General features: G+C 35.4%; 1 protein-coding gene across 1 annotated transcript in view; it reads left to right on the forward strand.

Moving 5' to 3' along the window:
- Nucleotides 1–25623, forward strand: part of PEAK1 (pseudopodium enriched atypical kinase 1) — a 245214-nt gene that overhangs the window by 70915 nt on the left and 148676 nt on the right. Inside the window, 2 exon segments of the mRNA XM_038581054.1 lie at nt 7958–8038; nt 20832–20996. The gene's annotated coding sequence lies outside the window, so the exon portion shown is untranslated.

The following is a 25623-nucleotide window of genomic DNA, read 5'->3' on the forward strand; positions in this document are numbered from 1 at the left end:
TATATAAGCACAATCAAGGTTATTGAAGTCAAAGGAAAATTAATATTCAGTGCTTCCACTATTTTTTTTTTCTCACTTAATTTAACTTAGAAGTGCTTTAGGACCTTGGCCTACTTTCGTACTGTTCATTTATTGGTAGTAATTATTAATTGATGAATTGGGATTTGATGTCAAGTATTCTGTGTTAACTAGTTTGTTCATCATATCCCACTTTTAAGTTTGTGGATATTTTATAATTGCATCAAGACACTTATTTTATAAAGCATTTTTCCTTTAGTAGAGTGTAAATTTAAGGTCCAGTTAGTTTACTTCCCCATAGCCATGAAAGAACCAGGGCCAAATCCAGAAACTCACCTAACCATGTTCAGCATCCTTACTAGATATTAATAGTATTTAATTTTTAATTCATATTATTGTTGTACCAGATGGTATATATCTTTATGCATACTACATAGAAACTGTAAGACTTAATAGAACCATTACATTTATAATGCATGTGTTTATACCGTTTTATACATTTCACTGTGCTTTCATATTGATATTTCCCTTATCCTCAGAACAACCCTTAGAAATAAATAAGCATTATCTTTAAGTAAATTGAATTTCATCCAGATTGTTTTGCTTGGACAAAAATTCAATTCTCTTGACTTTTTGTTAATCCTTTGCCTGGTCATCGACGGAGAGAACAGTAAAACATCTCATGATAGAACAAACTACTGAAAATACTAGTAGTTCTTTATTTGCACAACATTGGCAATTTTCTATTATATTACTTTTAAAATATTAAAGAATATTATGATATTCTTTAAAAAGAAAATTAGCAGAATTCTTGTGTTACTATGCATACTATAATTTTCCCTTAATAGATCCATATATTCATTAGATAAAAAGTACCTCTCTATGCTAGGAACTGGATTAGTTACTAAAGTACAAAAATAGTCTCTGCCTTCAAAGCAGGAGGATCAGGCCATCAAGGCACTGTTAGATGACTGGACAGCTTATGGACCGTGTATTCCAAGCTAAGTTTACCGAGGGCACTGAAATAATGCTTTTGTCTTCCCCATTAAAGAGGTAAAAGTGTGACTTGCACTGTCCTTTTTCCTGCCTTGAATATAAACATAACTGCAAGCATATTTGAAGCAACAAACCACAACTAAATGGAGCAAAAAGAGAGAGATTTGGTCTTTGATGACCTTCTTGAGCCTCTGAAAGGACCCTAGACTAGGTATCTCTGGACTTCTTATGCGGAGAAAAAAGTTAATGTCATATTTATTTAAATCACATGTAAGGCTAATTTTCAATTACTTGTAGTCAAATATTTTCTCTCTCCTTCTGTTTCTGTACCTTGACTTATACTTTATTTTAATGGAAATTTAGCACAAATACTAAAATAGACAATAGTATAATGTATAGTATGGTATAGTATAATGAATCTGCATCACCCAGCTGCACAAATATTGATCACCCAAATCAATATTTGGCCAACCTTGCACATTCTTGTACTTCCTTTATAATTAGAACTCAAGGAATTTTATAATCCAAGTATGTGAAAATATTATGGAAGCACAGGGAATATAGTGACTAACTTGGCTTGAAGTGGAGGTAAAGGCTCATCAGAAAAGTCTTCATAAGGGAGATGACGTAAGCAGAGGCTTTAAGGGCAAGTAAAGAATGGAAGAAAGAACATTCCTAGTGGAATTTCTAATATGTATAAAGGTCTTTAAAAGCCATAATATAAAAAAAAGGCATAATATATTCAAAAAATGGGAAATATTCAATTACTGTGGCTATAGAATTTATCAGAGATGAGTGATAGTAGATGAATATAAAAGGACGATTTGATGCCAAATCACAAAGAAGCATTATATACCAGGACGCCTGGGGGTGGCTCAGTGGTTTAGCGCCTGCCTTCGGACCAGGGAGTGACCCCGGGGTCTCAGGATCGAGTCCCGCATCAGGCTTCCTGCATGGAGCCTGCTTCTCCCTCTGCCTGTGTCTCTGCCTGGCTCTCTCTCTGTCTCTCATGGATAAATAGTAAAATACAATCTTTAAAAAAAAAACAAAAAAACTAACACTGACAGTAATACAGCTTGTGATTTTGGAGTAGAGGATAGAAAAACAGGTGGTAAAACTCTGCTAATGGTCCAAATGATAGAAAGGCATTTAACACTGTAGTGGCCTTGGGCAGGGAAGAGATGAATCAACATGATTTGGTGCCTGGGTGAGATGGGGAGAAAGGAGTCAGAGTCACAGTGACTTGAGTAGTAATGCAACACGAAGCAGGTTTGGGGTAAGCACAGAAGATGAGCTTGCTCTGTTAGGTTTGAAGTGCTCATAGTACGTTTCAGGTGAAGGTATCCAGTGTGCCAAGTGGAAAACGTGAAATGGACTTTAGGAGAGTCTCACACTAGGGAGTCTCACAACTTGTCTTTCCTCTCAGGTATATCATGGGCGACATGTCATTCATATACACACACACACAGGGATATATACACAGATACACAGTTGATCCTTATTGCTCATGTCTTTCATGTTTACAAATTCACCTACTTGCTAAAATTCGTTTGCAACTCCCAAATCAATAATTGTGGTGCTTTCTCAATCATTTGTAGGTGTGTTCAGAGTGTGAAAAACGAGTTGACTGGGGGTGCTTGGCTGGCTCAGTCATTGGAGCATGTGACTCTTGATCTTGAGGTTGTGAGTTCAAGCCCCACATTTGGGTATCAAGATTAATTTTTAAAAAATGAGTTGCCTGATGTATGCACTCTCAGCTGATGTTGAACAAGGTGACACTTGCCTTCTTGTTTTAACTCTCATACTATAAACTAATGTCCTTTTCGCAATATTCTTAGTGCCACATTTTTTATATTTTTTGTGTCTTTTCGGGGTGATTATGCTGTTTAACTTGTCCTACAAATGTGCTGAAGTGCTGCATAGTGTTCCTAAATACAATAAAGTTGTGATGTGCCTTATGTGTGTTACATAAACTTCGTTCAGTCATGAATTACACTGTTGAGTTCAATTTTAATGAATCAACAATATTTAATAAATAACATGGGGCAGCCCTGGTGGCTCAGTGGTTTAGTGCCGCCTTTGGCCCAGGGCATGATCCTGGAGACCCGGGATCGAGTCCCATGTCAGGCTCCCTGCATGAAGCCTGCTTCTCCCTCTGCCTGTGTCTCTGCCTCTATCTCTGTCTGTGTCTCTCATGAATAAATAAATAAAATCTTTTTTAAAAATTAAAAAAAATAATAACATGTTTTTAACAGAAATACACATAAGACAAACTTTATGTATTAATCAGTTGGTGAAAATGTTGTGATCAGAGGCTAACCCTATATTTCCCGTTTCCTAGAAGCACTAGAAGTTCAGTATTCACTGATGCAGTGTTTGTGGAATCTTTATAGAACATAACTACCACAATAGTGAGAATTGACTATGCATGTATATAAAATCTGCTACTCTTTTATGAACAGTTCTTACATGTGTACAGTGCAGACATTAGCCCCAATTTATGGTTAAAATTGTGGTCCCAAGAAATATACAACTTTCTCTTCTTGTTGAAAGATAAATACACAACAGACAAAACCAGTTAGATGTTTTAGATCATATTCTGTATTCCTTCCCTAAGCCAGCAGGTTTTGCATAAAATGGAGTTTTGAAAAAAAATTCAGATGATACTGGCTGACAGCATCTAAATGATCATGTACAGCACACTTGAGCACACTTGTTGTGGTTGTCAACATCATATTCTTGGGCTGCCAGTTTCTTTTATAACTTGGTGTTATTCTCTTTAGCAAGCTTGGTGCATTTTCAGTCCCTCTACTCTTAGAAATTTATATTACAATGGTGTTTATGTATGAGGGGATTTCATAATCGAAGACTAGTGTTTGTGCATTCATATCTGTCAATTTGCTTGAATACAACAGCTCAAAAGGATTTCTTAACCTTTCATTCACGAACGTTGGTTCATATCAGTAGGGGTATTTTAAGATGACAGGTATTATGCGAGAGTGAGAATCATCCATATTTTCTGACATAACATCAGTGTTATGTTGAAAATGAACATTCGGCGTTGTATCTCACTTTTTACTGTCTGCAAACTGAAAAGCAGGGAATTGGCATTTACAGAGTCAAGGACAAGAAGACATACAACTCCATGCAAATGACTTTTATGCTCCAAAGTGCTTCTGTGCTTGATGTCAGCATATATCTGTTTTCTAATCACCTTTCTTTTTGATACAGGAGAATCTTGCTTTGGGTTGTTATCATCTTCTATAGACATATAGTTTTAAATATATAAAATAAAAATGATACAGAACTCCATTTAGAGATGCTTCAGTTTGGGATGGCTGATTTACTTGTACTGCTTATGGTCTTTTAGCTAATGTATTAGAGTGAATGTTCTCTGTCTTTACTGTAAGCAGTAGATTGTGTCATCAAGTGCAGTTCAAAGATACAATACTTTTTTCCTCTTTTCATTCTTAATATGGAAATACCTCATAGATCTGTTCTTTGCACTATGATTAGTGTATTTAACTTTCAGGATTGATATTCTTTAATTATTCTGCTTTCAGAGAACAAAATATTTATAGTTTAATCCCTCTGTGACTTGAATATTAAGCTTACAATATTTTCAGTTTCTTCTTCTGACTTGGAATAATCTAACGTTCCAATAATAAAGATGATTTAGTAAGATTGACTAGCCCTTGACCTACCTGAAAAGAGTCTATTGCCTTATTCCGGTTCTCCAAACTATCATGTAACATAAAGATATATTATAATTTCAAGATTTTATGTAAAGTTCCTCAGTATATGCTAATTGAGTAGGAGTGCTTTCCTAAACCTGTAAGATTGTAAGGGATTAACTAAAAGATGAAAATATCTTTCTAACTAATATCTCTCTAATTGGAAGTGTAAGGTAGTGTCTGTAAATGGTAACTATACCATATAGTTTGAGAGAAAATTATTTGAAAAAAATCTGGTGATTTATTGGTTGTGGTCCCTAAACCTCTTTATGAGGATGGCAACATTTTTTGAGTTTATATATTTGCTGTTTACTATCCCTCCAGCCTTAATATACAAATTTCTCCTCTAAATGTGCTCATTTTTATCTTTTACTCAAATACTTTTATTTCCTCTCTTCCAACAATCTATGAACAATTACTCCTCAGATCTTTAGATCAAGACTTTTTTCCCCCAAAGAAACACTGAAATCCAACTAGTTTCCTTTTTTACTGGCTTTATATTTATAAATTAATTGCTGCTGTGTGACTAGTTTGCTTAGTTTTATTTTTGTTCAGTATAACAAATGTCTCCTGTGTGCTGGTTGTGGTGCTGTGTGAGCTTAGTGGGGTAGGGAAGTATCCTCTGGAGAGACTTCCAGAGGAAGTGATCCTGGATCTGAATTTTGAAGAACAAGTAGGAATTTCCTATGTGTGCAAAGGATGTTATGGTTATATTGGCAAGGAGAACAGCGTGAGAACACATGGGATTCAGTATGATTTTGGTGTGATGAAGGGGAGAAATATAAAGTGAAGCTAAAGAGATAGAGGCATGAGCCAGGTGATTGAGTACTTTAAGTGTCATACTGTCAGGAGTTCCTGGATGGCTCCGTGGTCTAGCACCTGACTTCAGCCCAGGGCGTGATCCTGGAGTCCCGGGATCAAGTCCCACGTCAGGCTTCCTGCATGGAGCCTGCTTCTCCTCGGCCTGTGTCTCTGCCTCTCTCTCTGTGTGTCTCATGAATAAATAGATGAAATCTTTAAAATAAAAATAAATAAATGTCATACAATTCACTTACTCTGTGGATGAACTGTGACTTCATTCTATGGATAATAGCCATTGAAGGGTCTGACATATGGTGCATGACTTGACAAGATTTTCCTATTTGAGTCATCATTTTGGCAGCAGTATAACAAATGATTCTGAGGTAGGATAAGAGTGGACTGATTAGATTACTTAAATTGGTCATATTGAGAGATAATGACCTGGATTTGGGTACTGTTGATAGGGATAGAATAGAGAAAATACACTTGGAAAGCATTTAGAGTAGAAATCAGTGAGACTTAAAGATGATTGGTGAAATGTGATTATTATTAGACTTTTGGTGTGTCTAAGTGGCTCCTGCGCTGTTAACCAAAACAGGGAAGAGACGAAAAGCTCACTTTTGAACATACTGAGTTTTTACCTATGGTATATTCAGTTGGAAACGTCCAAAAGCAACAGGATATAGGAGCCTGAGGCTCATGTGAAAGGTCAGGATCAGGGCTTATCATGTGAGGAGTCCTCCCAGTCCTGGTGGCAACAACCCAAAGAATTTATGCTGAAAAGCTGAACCCTAAGGGGGAAAGGAAAAAAGAGACCCAAGATGGAAATGAGAAGGGAAAGCTCTCTTTTCCTAAATTCCTCTTGAAAGGACAATTTTATCTTTTCTATATCCTCAGTAACACCTTGAATAGTATATTATGTAGAAGATGCTCAGTAAATGTTTGCCACTTACTTTGTTCAAAGCATCTTTGAGCTTCCTTACTCATTTACTTAGAGATTTGTTTCATATTTTGTCCAATTCCATGACTTGATAAGAAAAATTTTTAATTATTAATTTTAAGAAATTTTAATTCCAGTATAGTTAACATACAGTGTTATATTAGTTTCAGGTGTATATTATAGTGATTCAGTTCTCTGCATTACTCAGTGCTCATCATGATAAGTGTACTCTTAACCCTCCTCACGTATTTCACCCACCCTCCCACCGACCTCCCCTCTGGTAACCACCAGTTTGTTCTCTATTTAGTTAACAGTCTGTTTTTGGGTTTGTCTCCTTTTCTCTTTGCTCATTTGTTTTGTTTCTTAAATTCCACATATGAGTGGAATCATACTGTATTTGTCTTTGACGTATTTCGCTTAGCATTATACTCTAGATACATCCATGTTGTTGCAGACAAATGTTTTTTTAATTCATATCATTTCATGAGCCCTACTATGCACTAAGCCCTGTGTTTAAATACTTTATGTATGTTGTCTGATTTTATCCCTAAAATAATCCTACACAGCTAGGTTTTACTATTTTCCATTTTGTATTGGAAGAACCTGAGGGTAATAAGAAAGATTGAGTCGATCAGCATTTTCACATTTCTGTGCAAAACTCCAAAATTCTCTCTTAACAGCCACTGCTGTGTGGACCAAAAGGCCATTTGGCAGAATCCTATTTGGGTTCCACTGTGAGAATTATTCTAACTCAAAGGTGATGATTTATACTAAAGTTTGCATGGTCAGTCTTATGTGGATTAGTATAGTCGTCGGACAGTAAGCCTTTACTTACTCTTTTTTAACTTTCTGGGCCACTACTTCTATTTTCTATTAGCAGTTTGTTTACATTAGATGATTGCTAAATTGCTTATAGTTCTAAAATCCTAGAAATCCATTATTTTGAATAACTCAAAAACTGTTCCTCAGAGTCTACTACCAGGTTTTAGAGATTCACGGGGTAGGTGACTGGGTTAATGACTTAACTAAAATTATATGCAAAGTGTGATTCGTGTGTGCATTTTTGGAGAGATGCAATTCATAGTTTTCATCAGATTCTCATAATTTTAGGTATCCCACCACTCACCCTTCACCCAGAAGATTAAGAATTTAGTTTTAGAAATATTTTTGCATAATGTAATGAACTACAATGCTTCATTCAATGCAGTCCTGAGTATTTATCTTTAACAAAGGTGTTGTTATTCATTAAAAGTAATTTTTTGAGGTAAGGTTACTTTTATGCTACTTAAAACCCATAGTATTTCCTAAATTAAAACACCTCTTATTTTATCACTTAAAAACAAGTCCACTAAATAGAATGAGTAATAGTTTAACTCTGACTAATGGTAAATTAAAGAATGCTTAGTTTTCAAGTATGATTCGAGTAACCTTCACTAATATTTATTTCCTACTTTGCATTTTCCTATAGGAAAAGAATATTTGAGGACCATTTGTAAAGAAAGAAAAGGAAGCAATGACATAATGCCTGGTGGTGGAGCCAGTTAACTGGGTTTGTACTTTCTCTTTCCATCATGTGACACATCTATTCTAGTCTTGAATCCCTTTTTTATCCATCTCCTGCCTTATTCCAGCATCAAATCTCGTGATTTTGAACCTTACCTTACTAAGTAAGACCAAGATGAATAAGACATACTCTTTTCAAAGTATTTGCAATGTCTAAGTGAATAGTAAAGACAGAATGACAAAAGCTAGATAATAGTCTCATTTTCAGATAAGAAGCGGTGAGAAGTTTGGTAAATTGCCCAAGGTCAAAAGTTCTTAGGTAGTCAGGCTAGTATTCAAACTCAGATTTGTTGACTCACTCCAAACCTCATCTGGTCTCCATTAGGTCACAATGCCCTCATTTTATTTAGGTTTAGTTGTTGTACAACTGCTGATAACTGAATTTGAGGACCAGGTCCTTGTATATTTAAATTCAGGAATCTGTCTGATGAAGTAAAAGGAGAGACAAGCATTCTCTATTCCCTTGAAGTCTACTAGATTGGAGAAGGGAACTCCGTATGTGCCAGACACTGTTATAGGGCCTTCAGGTGAACTAGCTCATTTAATTCATAATAGCTAGGTGAAATGCTTGGTATGATAATCTGTCTTAAAAGTGAGGAGGGGCGCCTGGCTGGCTCAGTCAGAGGAGCATGTGACTCTTGATCTCAGGGTTGTGAGTTCAAACCCTACATTGGGTATAGAGATTACTTAAAAAAAACAAAAACAAAAACAAAAAAAACAACTTAAAAAAGGTAAAAAAAGGTAAAGATGAGGGGACTGAGGCTCAGAGAAATAAGTAAATTGCCCAAGATTGCATAGCTAGTAAGTAACAAAATCAGGATTAAAACCCTTTAATTAGGAAAGGTTAGATAGAGTTTACTCATGCCCATTGACTTTAAGTTGAATATCTAGCCAAATGAATAGCTGGGCAGTTTGATTTGAGCCCCTTTTGCTGTTAGTATCATTTGTAAGCATTGTTAACTGGACTGTTAGTTAAGTCACTTTCACCAAAATGATATTTACATCTTAGTATTATTTTATTTAAAAATTTACATCTTTTTAATGAGCTTTTCATTAGTAACCAGCTTGAAAAGATCATTTTGCTGTGGTGAAGAGCGCTTTTCCTGCTCACAGAATAGTGACCCGCACCACAGGCCAGAGGATTTTAAGGCAGTTAGGTTTCAGTTCAGCCTGCCCCAACGTGCCTCTGGAGTTCTCCGGCCTGCAGGTCCCTTAGCCTGCCTCTGGACTCCTTTTGTGAGAGTTGATTGTTCCCTACCTCTCTTACAGCTATAAAGTGGCCGTCTCAGTAAGTAGAGTTTTTATGTACTTCAGATGTAAAGATCAAAGAATTTTTGGAGGTGGAAGGAAGTCTTTAGAGATCAGCTAATGGAATCCTCCCGAATGACAGATGAAGAAACGGAGACCCTGACCTTTGTGTGATACTTTGAACATTCAGAGCTTTTTCACGTATGTTAACCTCATCCGAGTCTCACCACAGTTTTGTGGATTAAATATGATCATCATTATTATAGAAATGAATTCATCCAAGGTCTCCTAGCTGGGCCTAAAGTTTACCAGGCTTGCTTGCTTTGGTGGGTTTGATTATGTCCTGTGATGAAGTCCTGTTGTGTGAGAAAGTGAGAATTCAGTGATTTGTGAAGCAAGTCCAAGCAGGAAAAGCAAACATTTTCCAGTATGAAAGTGGTAATGACCTCAGCACTATAAATAGCAGGAACAAAGAAGAAAGGAGGTGGCAAAAACTGAAGTCTATGAGCTGATTGAAACTTTGTTTTTGGGCAGCCCCGGTGGCTCAGGGGTTTAGCGCCGCCTTTGACCCAGGGCCTGGTCCTGGAGACCCAGGATCGAGTCCCGTGTCAGGCTCCCTACGTGGAGCCTCCTTCTCCCTCCGCCTGTGTGTCTCTGCCTCTCTCTCTGCGTCTCTCATGAATAAATAAATAAAATCTTTAAAAAAAGAAAGAAACTTTGTTTTTATTTATTCCTGGATTAGGAGTAAGCATAACTGATTTTTGGTATTCTTGTGTTTATCAGTAGTGTAGTATGTGAGTTACTCTATACTTAACAAAACAATTCAAACAGAAACCATATTTTGTAATAAAGTATTAAAAAATTGTAGGTGAGCTAGGGAAACTTGAAACAGTTAATTGAAAGGTTCCTAAAAAACAAATGAATAAGTAAGTGTGGGAAGCTAAGGTTCACATATAATTATTTAATTATTTGATTGCCTTTAGTGATATGAGGTGTTTTTGTTTTTTGTTTTTTGTTTTTTTCTCTTTTTTCCTGTTTCTGTGGTATGGAGGTTTCCCTTAGAAATGTTACCTCTTTCTTTGCCAGTAACCTGGCTGTGCTGAACAACGAATTGCTTTACCTTTGGTTCCTTTTTTCCTTTCATTTATTTATTTTTAAGTATTTATTTAAATTCTAGTTAACATGCAGTGTAATATTAGTTTCAGGTGTACAATATAGTGATTTAACACTTTTGTAAAACCCCAGCGCTCATCATAACAAGTGCCCGCCCTAATCCCCATCCCGTATTTAACTGCCCCCCTACCCAATCTACCTCTCCTCTGGTAACCATCAGTTCTCTATAATTAAGAGTCTGTTTCTTGGTTTGCCCCTCTCTCTCTTTTTTTCCTCCCCTTTGCTTGTTTGTTTTGTTTCTCAAATTCCACATACGAGGAAGTCATATGACATTTGTTTTTTTTCTGACTTAATTCACTCAGCATAATACTGTCCAGCCCCATCCGTGTTGTTGCAAATGGCAAAATTTCATTCTTTTTATGACGAATATTCCCTTGTTATATATATGCTACATTTTCTTTAGCCATTCATCAGTCGGTGGACACTTGGGCTATTTCTATAATTTGGCTATTGTAGAAAATGCTGCTTACTTTGGTAACTTTCTGTAAACAGTATGTTTTTTTAATTGGAAAGAAAATTATCTTAAAACTTAGATATAGATGTTAGCAGCTTTTCTTTTAGTTTTGGTCTCCAAATTGTCCTTCCTTTAAAAGGAACTGATTTTTCTAGACTGCATGGTATGATTGTGCTTTCACTGTGGATAGTACAATTCTATCATTAACAAAATTTCTATTTTCATTCTGTACTAAAGTTTTTTAAAATTATAAACTACTCAGTAGAACTAATGGAGCAGGATCTCTCATATAGTTCTAATCTAATGAAAAAGGAAAATAATAAAGGATGGAGTAAATGTAGAAAAAATTTGAAAGCAACTTTGTAAGATTTGACTTAGGAAGAATGTTCTTCAACTCTTCTTTCCTTGAGAGTCCTTTTAAAGATTTTCTTGCCCACCTGCTAATGGTCTTTCACGTGCCTATCCTGCCGATTCCCATTGTCATTCCATCGCAGACTCCTGGAATTCAGAGAACTGGTGTTTGAGGACGATTTGAATAGACTGGTCTTCAATTCTCAGTTTTGTGTATGATCTCAAAACTTGTGCAAGGGGTTCTTTATCTTTTTTATCTTTATCTTTTAAAAAAGATTTTATTTATTTACTTACTTGAAAGAGAGAAACTGAGCACAAGTGGAGGGGGAGCAGAGAGAGAAGCAGCAGCAGACTCCCGACTGAGCAGGGAGCCCAACCTGGGGCTTGATCCCAGGACCCCAAGGTCATGACCTGAACTGAAGGCAGACGCTTAACTGACTGAGCCACCCAGGTGCCCTGCCTTAAGGTTCTTTAATGGAAAAACCAAAGAGGTCACTTCACAGTAATTGATACTTAATTTTTGTTTTGCAATAGCTCGGGAGCTAGTCTCCTAGAAACTTCCAACACCTGACATAAACACTTTCATTAAATTGTGCCTATTGTGATAGGACTATGTCTTGCTTGTCCAGACTGTAGTGAGTTTTAAGGACTACAGTTAGTTTCTCGTTGGCCAGCCGCGATTTCCTGGTCATACTACAGATACGGTATTTAGCTGAGGGCTTAGAATTTTTAAAGGTGACTCGGCTTTTTTTCTGTGATTCGTGTTTTCCTTGTTTGGCCTAACAGCTAAAGAGCCAGGCTTCCAGCCTGGTGTCTCATTCATATGAAAACATTCTCTCTGTATATATATGGTCTATGTGATTCAAAAGGCATGGTTTTAATAGATAAAGCCTTTTGACTTTTAAACTAATTATTTCTATAAATAAATAGTTGAAACTTTTATTTTTCTGTCTTGTTGACAAATCTCTTAGCACTAAATAAAATGTTTTGCCAGGAGAGTTATTCAATATTAATATGGATTTGATTTTTTCTATGGAATTTAGTTTCTGTGACAGGGTACTTTCTAATGTGAGATCAGTTCTTAATAGATGTATGGAAATAGGAGGAACTTTCAGGTGCTTTTTGATGTCATATTTGGTAAATCTCAGGGTGACAGGGAAGTACAAAGATACTAATTTGTGTGTGTATGTATGTGAGTGTGTGTGTGTGTATATGATCTAAATACCAAAGGAATGCAAGAAATTTATTTGATTTGCAGCTTTCTTCTTAAAGTTTAACGTGGCAGTGGAGTTATAAGAAAATATTGATTAGTTTTCCTTTTCCAGATGTATTGCTATTTAACAATTAAATGTAGTTCAGGACTTCATTTTATATCTTGGTGTGTATTTTAAAGAATTAAATGAGTTGATTCATATTTTTAAAAACCAGAAATATAGATGATAAAGGGGAGCTACTGAATCTATTGGCCTATATTTTTAAGATCAGTCCATTTGTTATTGCCTGGGTATTTGAATTTACCCAGAGAAAACCAGTATCACATAAGCGTAATTAATTATTTGTTAGCGTATATATGTGCCACCTTCATTTTTTTTATTTCTCAAAGTGAGAAGACTGGATGATTTTCATAAGTATTCAAAAATTATTCTGCTGGATGAAATTTAGAGTGTTGTTAAAATAGATAATCACTTGCTCTCTAGTCTTTTTTTAGGAGAACCTATCTCCAAGGAAAATTTAAACCAAAGAGTATTAATTGCAACCAGAATTTTCTACGAACACTGATTTTTTTACATAATTTTTTTTATTGGAGTTCAGTTTGCCAACATATAGCCTATCACCCAGTGCTCATCCCGTCAAGTGCCCCCCTCAGTGCCTGTCACCCAGTCACCCCAAACTCCCGCCCACCTCCCTTTCCATTACCCCTTGTACGTTTCCCAGAGTTAGGAATCTTTTATCGAACACTGATTTTGAAATTAAAATTGTATGAGCTCCCTTGCTGGTTTGGTTCATCCTTATATTTAAACAACATTTCAGTAAAAGATTTTGTAGTCTGTATTGATACTCGTCTGCAGGTCTTCTGCAGGGTATGTTAAAGATTACAAAAAATTCGAGGAACTCTAGATTTTCCATACAGGCTTTTTTAAAAAGTACTTTATCATATTATGGGAAACCATTAAAAATGGCTTAATTTTTATTCTCTAGTATGTGCATACTGCATGCCTTATAAAATTAAAAATAAACATCATTTTGGTAGCATGAATACTGATTCACAGACTTTTTAATAGTAAAATATAGAGAATTTCTGATGTGATAAGATAATAGAAATATTGTATAGCCCTTATAGTCTGAGTCCTGGTTATTTCAAATAAGAGACAGTGCTGTTATCTAAAGATCATCTGCTCAAAGCTAGTAAGTAAGTTCAAATGTTCAGAGCCCCATAAAAAGATCACTTGAAACCAATAGCGGAGAATATTAAAACCAGCCCACACTGTCTGAGGTAAGAACTTAGACTCCACTTGAATGCATGGAAATATTTTGTGTTCCTTGTTAGTTTGGAGACTGTAAAAATGTAACAGAAGCATGGAATAGGAATGAGTTTTAGCATAGGGAGAAGATTGGAGATCATTCATTATTTCCTTTCATTTTCCAGAAAGAAACCAAGAGTGAGAGGTTAAGGTACTCAGCATCAACTAAGTAGTGACAGTAGTAAAACTAGAATACTCTGTCTTAACTGTCAGATAATTCACAATGGAACTTCAAAAACTGTAATGGGAAATGATGGTTATTATTATTGCCGTTAGTTTAAAAACTTTACATATGGTAAAATTGACTTTTTAATGTGTTCTGTGAGCTTTCACATATGTACAGATTCATGTAGCTCTCACTACAAATAAGGGTACGGTTAAGTCCTATTACTCCAGAAAACTTTTTCAGGTTGCCCCTTTTGTTCAAAACCACCCTCTGGCCACTGTTGATCTGGACGACATCACTTTAGTTTTGTCTATTCTAGAATGTCGTATAAATGGAACTATTCACTATGAACTCTTGCATGTGGCTTCTTTCAGTTCAATATTTTTGAGATTCATCCATGTTGTGTAGATGAGAGCTTCATTCTTTTTTTATTGTTGGGTGGTATTCTAAGACTACATTATCATCTGTTTGTCATTGACCCATCAATGAACATTGAGTTGTTTGCAGTTTTTAGCTTTTATAAATAAAGCTGCTGTGATCGTTTTTTGTTTTTATTTTTAGAGATAAAGGAGAAAAATTTTACTTGTATATATCATAGAACTGCTGATAGCTCTGAAAATATTCACAAAGTTAAATCACTTTTGACTTTGAAATGATTATAGATTCACAAGAAATTGCAAAGCTGGTGCAGAGAGGTTCTGTGTACCAGCTCCCACTAGGCTTGGGAGTGGAATTGTTGGTTAAATGGTGCCTTTTGTTTGACTTTGAAAGAGGCTGCAAAACCTGCTGGCGAAATTGTACATTCCTTCTCTTAATGTGTGAGCATTTCATATGTTCTAATTCATCCTGTAGACATTTCTGTAGTAATGAAAATATTCTATATCTGCACTGCCCAGTTCCTTAGTCACTAGCTAAGTGTGGCTGTTGAGCAGGTGAAATGTGGCTAATACATCATAGGAACCGAATTCTTTATTCAATTTATCAAGTTAGATTTAAATGGTTATATGTGCCTGGTGGCTGCTGTATTGGTTGGTGCATCAATGTGGCTCTACACTGTTGCCAATATTTAGAATTATCAGTCTTTTCTTTTTTTTTTTTTTTTAAGGTTTTATTTATTCATGAGAGACAGAGAGGGGAGGGGGAGAGAGAGAGAGAGGCAGAGACACAGGCAGAGGGAAAAGCAGGCTCCTTGCAGGGAGCCCAACCTGGGACTCGATCCCGAGACCCCAGGATTTTGTGGCATTTCTTTAAATATTGGACTTTTTACTGACAGGCATTATAAATCGCATTAGTCTGATTTTTTCCTAGGCTTTCAAGCTCCTTTCAGGTGGGTCTGTAGCAGCTTTTATTCTAGGGCTACTTGCCCCCTGCTTCTGTGGTGTGGTACCTCTGGGGTCACTGCCTTGCATATTCAACAAGGTTTTTCCTTTCTTGCTTGAGGGAACTTGTTGAAATCTTGGACCTGTGTCAGCTCTGAGAAACCTTTCTCTTAGAACTCCTTGGTAACTTTCTTTCCTTAGAAATTCTTGTTAGCTGGTCTAAAGCAATTTTACCCTTCTCTTGTACAGGTTTTTATTTAGCTAAATACTCTAGGGAACCCTTATTTAAGTTACTGGAGCTCTTTCTCTTCTCTCTGGAACTCCACCCCATAAGTTCAAGCCACCTTGGCCTCCTTGCACTTTTTTCTCTGTCTCAAGTCAACAAGATTGCCAGGTTCTGTCTGGGTTCCTCCTCCCTGCTTGGGAGCGGTTAATTGCTTCCTGGCCGAGAGGCTTGGGTGACGGTGGGCCCTGCCGTGGTGGTTTCCCTTTTCCAGGGATCACTGAAGTCCTGCACCGCCTGTGTCTGAAAATAATCCTTTCCTAGATTTTATTCTGTGTTCTAGTTTTTTGCCTTGGGAGTATTTTTCTAGACCTGCTGAATCCTTCAAGAGAAATGGAAGTTGAATCATTCCAGAATGAATTTTAATATTTAATACCTTTACAAAATTCTGAAGCTCTCAAGCAGTTATTTTTTACCTAACATTTAACCATTTATTATTCACTTTTCCTTTGTATTGTTACAAATGATCTTGTATCATCTGTAGGAATGTTTATTTTTCAATTCAGAGCCCATGACAAACTTTAAATCAGAAACTGACCCAAGGAAAATGATTTGTCATACCTCATAAATCTCACGAAGCAGGAAAAAATTTTTGAATATGTAAAAATTCAATATTATGGGATGATCATTTTAAATATAAAATTATTATTTAGCACTTCATTAAAAACATGAATGATGGAGTACCTGGATGGCTCAGTTGGTTAAGATCTGCCTTCAAAAAAAAAAAAAAAAGATCTGCCTTCAGCTCAGGTCATAATCTCACGGTCCTGAGATCGAGCCCCACATTGGGTTTCTTGTTCGGCAGGAAGTTTGCTTCTCCCTGTCCCTCTGTCACCCGTTCCCCCTGTTTGTTCTTTCTCTCTGTGTCAAATAAATAGATAAAATCTTTGAAAAAAAAAAAAAGAAGGAAACATGAAAGACTAATGTAGCAGTGGGTAAGTACTTAAATGAACCATTTAATGTAATGTTTTAAAATATTAGTCCTAAAAAAATAAATAAAAATAAATAAAATATTAGTCCTATCATTGTAGAGTATTAACATGTTCAGTATACATTAGACCAGGAACCAGCAAACATTATCTATAAAGAGCCAAATAGTGTATATTTTAGGCTTTGTGGGCCATGTGGTCCCTGTCACAACAACTCTGCCTTTGTAGTATAACAGCACCTATAAACAATATGTTAATAAATGAGTAGGCAGTGTTCTGATAAAACTTTATTTCTATACAACAAAATTTGAATATCATCATTTTTACGAATACTTTTTCAAAATACTCTTCTTTGACCTTTTTTTCCAACTGTTTAAAAATGCAAAAGTTATTCTTACCTTGTAGGCCATACATAAACAAATGGCTGGTCAGGTTTGGCCCTGGGTCCCTGCATCATAGTTTGGCAGCCCTTGCTCTAAATTATTAAAAAGCTCCCAGATAAAGTGTAGGATCTTAGCAGACTGTTGTGTTTTAATTCCAAGTGATATTTTTCTTTGAACTATTGTCTACTATTAAGTAGCAAAATAAACAAGGACACACAATACAGAGCCAATATGGCTTTGGCAGATTTTGATTGATTGATTGATTGATTGATTTTAGAGATGGGGGTGGTGCAAGGGAGAGGGAGAGGGAAAGTCTCCAGCAAATTTCCTGCCTGCTTGATCGTACAATCCTGAGATCATGGCCCTAGCCAAAATCAAGAGTTGGACGACCAATCCACTGAGCCACCACATGTCCTGCTTTGACTGTTTTTTTAATGTCAAAGGGTTATATCAGGGGTTTCTCAGACAATTTGCATAGTTAGTAAAAAAGTTAAGGATTTAAAATAATTATTTTATTGTCAGTATATAGGAATTAATAAATAGGTTTAAAATCAGGACAATTTCTACTTTTTAAAAAATTAAAGTATAACTGGCATACAACTTTATATTAGGTGAAACTATATATTAGTTTCAGCTATACAACATGATTTGATATTTGTATATGTTATAAAATCACCACAATAAATCTAGTTAACACCCTGTATTCTGTAACATAGTTACAGAATTTTTTTTTCTTATGATGGGAACTTTTAAGATTTACTCTGCTAGCAACTTTCAGACATTCAAACAAAATGTAAAACCTTCCCTAACAAAATGTAAAACCAAGCATCCACAAATTCAAGACAATCAACTAGTATTTAACTTACTAGTAGAAGAAAAATCGACATACTTCAAAGGAAGATAACAAGATATAAAATTTCTATGGCATGTCATCTGCAATATCCAGTATACAATCGAAAGTCATTAATCATGTGAAGAACTCAGAAAATATTATCCATAGTTAAGAAAAAAGTCAATACAGATGTTAAGGAACAGTAACTTTAGATCAGTTATTATAAATGTGGTCAGGAACTTAAGAGGAAAGGTGGCATAATGAAGGAAAATATATCTGTGCAGAGGGAGGTAGAAACGATTTTTTAAAAATAAAAAGGAAATTAGAGACTAGAAATATAATACTGAAATAAAAAATTCACTGGATAGACTTACCAGCAGATAACAGATGGCAGAAGAAAGGGCCTTGACAAGTTAGTGGAAGTCATCCTGTTGAAGAACAAAGAGGAAAAGATTTTTAAAAATAGACCTCAAGCCAAAGAGAACCTCAATGACCAGTGGGATTACAAATTAGTCAGCCTTACGTATATTGAAACCTAGAAGGAAAAGAGAGAAAACGGGCCAGAAATTTTTTAAAATAAAGGCTGAAAACTTCTCAAATTTAGGAAACACTAATTTGCAGAGCCAGGAAGTTCAGTGAACCCCAAGAAATAAATGAAAACTAAATGTAGACATATAATAGCTGTACTTCTAAAAACCAGAGATAAAGAGAGAAATCTTAAAAATAACCAGAAGATAAAAGAAACATTATTTACAGGATATCAGTAGTATTAATGACTACCAACTTACCTGAATAATGGAAGCCAAAAAAACCATCGAATGATACCTTGAAAGGGTTAGGAGGAAAAAGTACCTTTCAACTCAGAATTCTATACTGAATATAAATGTTAAAAATTGAAAGTAAAGATGATTTCAGATAAAAAATTAGATAATTCATTGTCAGCAGACTTGCAATGTAGGAAATAATTAAAGAGTTTTTAAGCTGAAGGACAGTGATAGCAAATGGAAACTGTTCTGCAGGAGAAATGAAAACCACTAAGAATGATTTTTTTTTTTTTTTTTTACTGCAGTTACTTTCTTTAGAGGAAAGCTGACTTTTTTTTTTTCTTTTTGAAAGCTGACTTCTTAAAGGAAAAGCTGAAACCATCTTACTATGGGTTTTATAATAGACAGAGGTATGATGTATGATAACATTAACAAAAAGGCTTTGTAGTAAGTGGAGCGATACCATTGCAAGGTTCTTCTGCTTTGCATGATGTTCAATATTAACTTTAAGTAAACTGTGGTAATTTGAGGATGCATATTAGAATTCTTAGAGTGTTACCCCCCCAATAGAAAGACGTATCCAGCAATTAAAGTAGAACATTACAAATATTTGATTAACTGAAGTTAAGGCAGGAAAAGGTAGAATAGGAACAAAACAAAACACAAAGTAGAAAACAAACAGTGGAGTGGTACGTTTGAGCCCAGTGATCTCAGTAATTATATTACATATTGATGAGCTAGACCTTCCAGTTAGGAGAGATTTTCACTGGATAGAATACAAGACCTAGCTGTGTCCTGTCTACGATGGCACGCACAGTGTGAGGATCTGATTAGACGTAGCTTAGGTCTCTATCTCTCACATTGTTGGGTGAGCTTTCAGTGGCTGTATTACGATGGGATTCCTGTAAGTCCAAGAATAAACTACTCAGAAAAAATGATTTGGGAGGCTGAGAGGACAGGAATGCAGAATGGATTGTAGGAGGATAATACAGCACTACGTTAGGAACCTACTACCTAGGTTCTCACTTCAGCTTTGCCACTGGCCAAACACCTACCCTTGGGAAAACACTATTGTTATGTACTTTTCTAGGTTACTGATATTTCTATACCCATGTGTTCGGGTTTTTTTCATATTCAGATTTCAAGGTAAAATTGGCATAAATTGCATTTTTCTACTTGAAAGACTCCTCTAATACTGGAAAGGCATCATTGTTTGATCCATCCATCCATCCATCCTTAATAATATTCCTCCTACATACTGCTTAATGTTATCAAATGCCACATGAAATAGAGATATAAGCACTGTAAAAACATTGGGTGTTGTTTGCATCAGGAATAACCCAACTGTGTTGGAGTTAGATATGGTTTGATGGTACACAAACAAAAACTTGCACTTTAAAATGCTTTTCTGGGGATGCCTGGGTGGCTCAGCAGTTGAGCATCTGCCTTTGGCTCAGGGCATGATCCCAGATTCCTGGGATCGAGTCCCGCGTAAGGCTTCCCGCATGGAGCCTGCTTCTCCCTCTGCCTGTGTCTCTGCCTCTCTTTGTGTCTCTCATGAATAAATGAATAAAATCCTTTTTAAAAAATCACTTTTCTGGTGTCTTAATATTTATTTGATATTAATATTTTTAGATTATGTATTTGAAAGTTTCAATTCTGTAATATGTAAGCATAATCAGAAATCATTAAAAATAATGACTTTTATCTTTCTCTTTCTACTTAACTCTTACAGTTATTTTCCTTATATTTGGTGTTACATAGAAAACAAGTTAGGGGTTGTGTCAGTTTTAACATACGTGTAACTAGTGCCGCAGAGTTAGAAATAGATAGGAATTTATTCATTTGATTTTAGGTGGTATCTTGTATATCAAATTATAAATACATTTCATACTAGAGCCTAAAGCAAAGTAGCTGGGGAAACTTTTGCATTTGGAGATACCTGCTTTCATATTTTAGAAAGGGTGTATCAGAATTGGACATTGTTACTTTTTTTAAGAATTGGATTTTTATAAAGATGAAGTAAGGTTATTTCTCTTTCAATTAATGCTCTGACATAGCTAAAACCAAGTGTTCAAGGACAATCAAATGAAGTCTTAGAAAGTTTCGAGCATATCACTGCCAGTTGGATCCTCATACATTACTTTGTTCTGAGGCGCGACATACTTACGGAGCGTCAGGATCCTATCTAGGTGTCCACCTAAGTAAGGAAGTTACTTCTTAAATGAAGATTAGTTATAACTGTTGAGTGAGGTGAAATTAAGAATATCCTAAAGGAAGGAAAAGCATCTAGTATATCTAAAACTAGTTTATTCGCCAATTTGAATTGCTCTATTTTATTTTTTTCTCTTGCAGTAAACATTGGAGTCTTCAGAAAATAAGTGAAGGAATGAGAGGCAAGGAAGAAAGTGTATTCATCCTGGAAGGACCTAAAACACTTTGAAACTTTAAACGAATGTAATGATAGCTGTCAAAACCACCTTTGTCACCGTAATGGATGAAGTACTTCAGATTTAACCGGTAACCAGAATTCTCATACTGTGCTACACTTCCACCAAGAACTTTCTATGACTTGAAAGGATTTCTCTTTAAGTTTAAATATTTACTGTACGAATACCAAAGTATAGACAAAGCTGGTAATTTTATAACTTACGTAGCATAGTCAGGTCTTTGTTTTGGCCTTTAATGTTTGACCCCAGTATTGCTCAAAAGAATCGTTTTTTCCCCAGGTTATGAACTTCTTATGTTAGAAACAGATAAGCTTGTTTGAGTAGAAATATAGCAGAGTACTAGTATATTTATAGGTCCATTCTTCACTAAATACTTTTCCTTTCATAGTAAGAACTCAGGCAGCATGAAATGGTAACATACTATCACCTATGAGGTGTTTTAGTCTCCTTCTCTGAACTTTATTTCATGTTGTTTAGATTCCTTACTTGACATCTGGTCTCTTGCTCTTTTTTGCCTTCCTATCTGACGTCTTTTTATTTTATCCTTATTTGCTTCTTTGCCCCCCCCTCAGGAATTTAGAGTCATAAAAAAACACAAGAATCCAGAGTAGAAGGGAAAAACTGGAAAAGATTATAAAAGTGTTTCTTCTTGTGAAATTACAAGGACTGTTACTGTCAGGGAGAGTGGAAAGCAACTGTAGGAAGACTTAAGATTCTTTGTCAGTCTTCTTAAATCTCCTTGATCTTAGGCCATAATTGTTTCAGTGTCCGTTTTGTAAAGATTCAAATGTTTGCAAATATTTTAAGGCATCCTAGTGAACAATTCATTGCTAGTGTACTGATTTTATTTTGACAGATAGTCATTTGTTTGGGTCACTGTGTCTTGGTAGTGAATGGGTGCAGTTGACTAAAACTAGGCTCCTGTGGTGAAGCGCAGATGTGACATCAAACACAGTATCCATTGCTCGTCCTAATAATTCTAAGGAATACAGTACCTATTTCAAGGGGAATTATTCAAACTGACAAGTGTAACCCAGGATAAATTGTATATGAAGAATGAATGTTCTTATTATTCTTTCCTGTGCTAATATTAACCTTGATTTTAAAAATACCTGAATGTTGATTTTTAAGAAACTTCTCCAATAGTTGATTTAGACCTCTACTTAGGGCACAGTTAGAACTTTTCCATATTCTTACCACTACCATGCACGTAGCAGCATTTAGCCCTTTCTAAATGTCCAGCAAATTCTTTCTACTTCTCAACCATTAAAAGATAAAGTTGAAGAAAGTAACTTTTGAAACACAGCAGAAGTTAAAGTGCGGAATGTTCATTTACACAGGTAAGGCAATATGTAAAAAGTCATCACATTTCTGTCTCTTCCTCGGCAATGATCTAAGTTTTCTTTACCCATGTAATTATGTCTGATTCTGTAGTCTTACATAACTATAGTTTCATTAATGAGATTAATACATTAAATATCAAAAACAAACAGCATTGTCAACATTTTTACTCTGGTACTTTTACCACTCCTCATTCAAACTCTTAATTCCATTCAGTCTCTCTCAGTATACTTAGTAACCTGGATAAAAATCATTGAAATCTATAGATATTGGATATTTCCAAGTATTAATGTTTTTCCGGAGTTAAAATGTTATCAAGGAACAGACTAGGATAGAACTTGACCTCTTTACAAACTGAAAGAACTGCACTGATTCTCTCATCTTGCTTAGTTCAGAAGTCATATAACTCATATCCATGAGGTATATAGAATTAAAGAAGACCATCTGCATTTACATATTTAATTTTTCTGGCCTCATTCAAGCTAAGTGCCTTCCAAATCCCAAGTCTATGATGTTTGAAGAGGGAATGGAATTAGGTTTCTAGTTGTGCAATTAACAGGATTTCTCACTTGCACAATTAGGAATTCATATTTCTAATTGTGCAAACTATCATGGCCACTTTTAAGAGGCTAGTATTTAAAAGACATTCTAGCTATGTAATGATGTAATGTTAAAATGGAGTCAGTTTTATCTAAATTCATTTCACTAGCTTAAAATTGCGGTTCTTGGGGGTGAAGGATATGTTCTTGCAGAGAGTAAGACTGCTCTAAACAATATATCCATCTAGAATCTTGAATTTATAAGGGTTCGTAGGCCTTTAGAACATCCTCTACAGCACCTTCATTTTGCAAAACTGTCTTTATGAAGGGAAGCCTATGTACAATTTGCAGAGAAAAAAAGAAATTAAATAATAGTGATTAATGTGTATTGAGTGATTACCATATGCCAAGCATTGGGATCAGTGTTTAAATGAATTATCTCAAGTTTCACAACTGTATTTGACATGGGTCTTATTATTAAATATCTCCATTTACATTTACATATGAGGAAACATATTCTTAGAGAAGTTAATTGCCCTACATCAAGTTTGCTAGTTAGTTGTAGACCCAGTTCTGTCTGACTCCACAGCCTGAGCTCTTAACCAGAAATGTGTTCTGGTTTACAAATACTCAGTACAATGTGTTGTGGTTGCTTCTTTATGTAGTCGTGAAAGATGGCAAGTTCTTATTCTTGGCAGCATTCTCATCTCAGCTTTGTGAAGTTATGCTTCCTTGAGACACATATTATATTTCTTTTGCAGCATCAATTTTATTTTGTCAGTAATTTATCATTATTTTGGTTGTTTTTAAAATGTTAGTAATAAAAAGATGAGCCACTCCTAAGTAAAGACTAAGTTACTTGAAGATGAAGACCCACATTTTATTTGAGATAGAAACTTAGAAGACAGAGAAAGATAGGAGATAGGGATGGGGAAAAAATGCAAAACTGACCTCTGCTCAACTGTCCTCTCTTGAAGTTTTATTTGCCTTTGTCTTTATCACCAGAAGTTCTTAATTGTTTTTCAGTCTCAGAGACTGATACTATCCCTAAAGACTAAAATAGTAATGAATCCAGAGACCAATTTATCTTAATAGCATAATTTTTTGTCAGTTTACATATAGCCCCTTCAAATAGATCTATTTCGTATTCTAAGCATAGAAAAAACAAAGTATATTAACCTGTCATCAAGGTTTAAGATGATTAAGCCTGTCGCCAAGACTCAGCATATTCAAGACATCAGTTTTCCCCAAATAAATATACAGGTTTAACTGAATTTCTCAAATCCCAGCAAGATTTTTCATATATTGTTTGCCATTTTCCACCAAGTTCCTTCTGTCCTCCGCATTAACACTGTCCTTCCTCCTCCACCATAGGAATTGTAGCCGGTTCCCTTTTGAGAGTGTTTTAGCCAATTGCATGATAACCAAACAATGTGATCAGATGTTTTAGTTACTAGCAGTTTTTCAGTCCAAAGTTTAGTGAATCTTAATTTTCTGAGATTTTGCTTAAATAAGAAGAGTGTTTCATGTCCCCCCTGAAAAAAGCTGTAATAGGAGGAAAAGCAAAAATAAAACAAAAAATGTTATTTCATCCTTGCTTTCTAAACTGAGGCTATAAAATTCAGAATGATCCTATAGATTCTTTTGGAGAGAATGTTGAGATATCTTCTGGATTACCCCTACCTTCTTGTGGGACTATCAACTTACCTGACTAATGGAATAAATGTCATGCCATTTTGTATTACTGACTCATTCATTCATTCATTCATTCATTCATCACATATTTGCTTGGGAAAAATGACATTTGCAATAGGTAAAAGTTTTTAAACTTCTTTTTTGCTAACATAGCGTCAAGGGGTTTGTATCTCCTCTGTCTCTCTTGGCTATAAGTATGTCACTGCGAAAGGCCAGGGGTACATAAGAAGGGTCTATAGTACAGGGCCTGTCCTCAGTGGCTCACAATCTAGCAGGGCAGGCAAACATGTAAATAGATGTCCCCTGGTATCAAGTGTTTAATGGAAGTGTGAGCAGAGAATTGTGACAGTGCTTTTCCCTACGTGGGAAGAGTGAGGGAAGGCTTCCCAAACCACAGAGGTATCCTTGATGAGTGTTACTGGATGAATAGGAGTTTACTACCTGGGAACAAGCTAGAGAAAAAGAATTATAAGCAAAGGGAATATTATATGCAGAGATATACTTTTCTAGAAGGAAAAAAGTCCTAGAGTTTTTTAAGTTGAAAAGGTTATCTGGGATCTTTAATTTTGACACCTTGCTTAACATAAAAGGAAATGGAAGCCCTTGGAAACAATTACTTGCCCAATATTACTCAGAAATTGCGGTATCACTTCAAGTATTCTTTCAAATTATACACTAAAATATATAAAATGTATTTTGGTCAGACATTACTCCCAAGAAAGAAGATTCTTGCTCATGTTTTCCTTGTTTATAAATCTACATCACTTCCAAGCTAAAACATAACCAGGTGTTACTTTTATTTCTCTTAGCAGTTTTTTATTATGAAAATTTTCAAGAATTCATAAAAATTTGGAATAATCAGCTTTTATCTCACCACCAAGGATGAAATGAATGCTAACATTTTGTCATTCTTGTTACAAGAAATTAAACAGTTTAGGAAAGTTTGAAATCCTCTTTATATCACTCTCCAATCTCATTTCTATCCTTCTTTTTCCAGAGAAAATACTCTTTGAGGTTGGTGAAATCTATTCTTAATGTGAGTACTCAGAAATAATATGCAATATACATGATGCAATTTTGCATTTGTACATTTGCATCTTTCATTGGTATGTGATATTTAAT

Source organism: Canis lupus, chromosome 30, assembly GCF_011100685.1.
Source record: "Canis lupus familiaris isolate Mischka breed German Shepherd chromosome 30, alternate assembly UU_Cfam_GSD_1.0, whole genome shotgun sequence".
Lineage (NCBI taxonomy): Eukaryota > Metazoa > Chordata > Mammalia > Carnivora > Canidae > Canis > Canis lupus.